The sequence below is a fragment of the Topomyia yanbarensis genome, unplaced genomic scaffold, assembly GCF_030247195.1.
Source record: "Topomyia yanbarensis strain Yona2022 unplaced genomic scaffold, ASM3024719v1 HiC_scaffold_44, whole genome shotgun sequence".
In the NCBI taxonomy this organism is placed as follows: domain Eukaryota; kingdom Metazoa; phylum Arthropoda; class Insecta; order Diptera; family Culicidae; genus Topomyia; species Topomyia yanbarensis.
The window spans coordinates 53,686-55,582 of record NW_026683647.1 but is presented as its reverse complement, the minus strand read 5'-3'; positions in this window follow the sequence as shown (position 1 = coordinate 55,582).

Genomic DNA, 1,897 nt, shown 5'->3' with positions numbered 1-1,897 from the left:
GTAGTAGTTAATTATTGGCGATTAGTTGGTCACGACTCTATGGTATGCTGGTATTTAGAGGAAGTTTTTTGCTCTGAAGCAGTAGGACTGTATGTAGCATGCAGGGAAACCGATCTTGTTAGAGATCTCAGTGGTTCGACTGTACGCATTACGCAAAGGATGAGAACAGCCTGTACAGAGCTGGGACGTAGATTTTTCTTACAACTTATACTAGTCCCTAGTTTTATACATATTTCTTTTAAAAGTCCATTTTATTCTCTTTGAATAAATATATATGGAATATCGGTTTGGAGTTGTCTTTCACCCTTTGTTCAAAGTATTACTCGCAAAAAATACAATAGAAGAATTCAGAAGAATAGAAGAATGCAGAAAAAATATTTACAAAGATTTGTATTTTTTTAACCAGAACTATTATTTGATTAACAATTGAAGCAAGGACGACAAAAGACATACACAAGAGGGACCAATTCCATTTTCAGAGTAGTAGAATCCGTATCACGCAAATTGAAAAGAGGACGGACAGCAGTAGTAGGGAAAATAAGAAATTAAATTTGCATCTCTTTGTCAAACGGAAGATCACTGTCAGAACATTACGAACGGAATCGCCGACTGGCCTCTTTGAATCCGCTGGGAACACTTTTGGGATCAGATTTCCAGGTAGCTGTTGGCATATCAACCAAAAGAGAAGACATAGCGAAATTTGGATGTTTATCATGTTTAAAAATATGTATATGAGGGTTATATAGGAGAGATCGAGGATAGCCAGTACATTTAGGAATGAAACGAGGCTAAATGGATTCGTTTAACGGAAATCTGGCGCTAAAACACTAAGCGCACGACCAGACAACATGTTCAATGTCACTATAACCGGTACCATAAGCGTAGAGACCGCTCTTCCCGACACCAATACATCAGAGATGCTCATCCCACGTATAATGATTGGATATAGTCAGAGATATTACCCGAATGAAGTCACGACATCTCCTTGAACCAAGGCTTGATGATCTCTTGGGGATACCTAAGCTTGTATTGTTACACAAAATTTGCCAATTTTCAAGTATCCTCTGACAAGAAATATTGAAAAAATCGCTGAAGATTCCTAGATATTTCCTATATATCACCTTCTGATGCCTAAGTGACCGCCATTACCGTAAAACGGGGTATCTTTGATCACCGGGGTAAGTTTGATCAAATGAGACGTTTTTCAGTAACGTACGATATGGTGATTCCTTCTAACAAAATCATCGAAACAAAATACAAATCAAATTCTAAACATGTTCTACATCTACCGGCAACGATTATTTTGTCATTTAATGTACCTTTTATAAACACAAATTCAAATTAAAAATGATTCAACTTTCATGCATCGTTTCAATCTGTTCAAATTCCTTTTATATTAATGAAATCAACCAACTTCAACTGAACTGAACACTTTTTTTTTGAAACCTTAAATATTTATGCCCAATAATTTATTTTAAAAATCCAAGGTTTTTATTGCTGACTATTTTATTTCGACTATTTTCCCGATGAAGCTTGATAAAAGTCGGCCGTATCCTTCCAGGCAATTTTGTTTTCTTACGAGACGACACAATATCAATATAGGGCCATAAAATCACCTGCAGATATACAATTTACACAACATTTGGAGCGTTATTTCTTATTTCGATACACATAATTTGCTGATCAAAGTTACCCCAAAAACAACTAATGAAAATTTACAACAAATTTATATCATTTTTTATAGTAAAAAGAAACAAATTATCAAACATTTTGGACGTTTTCAATCTGTGGGTACCAGTACTTGTTTTAAAAATGCAAACAATTACATCTACTGATTTGAAAAAAGTTATTCGAAAAAATATAGAAAAATTGATCAATGTTCCCCCGTTTTACGGTA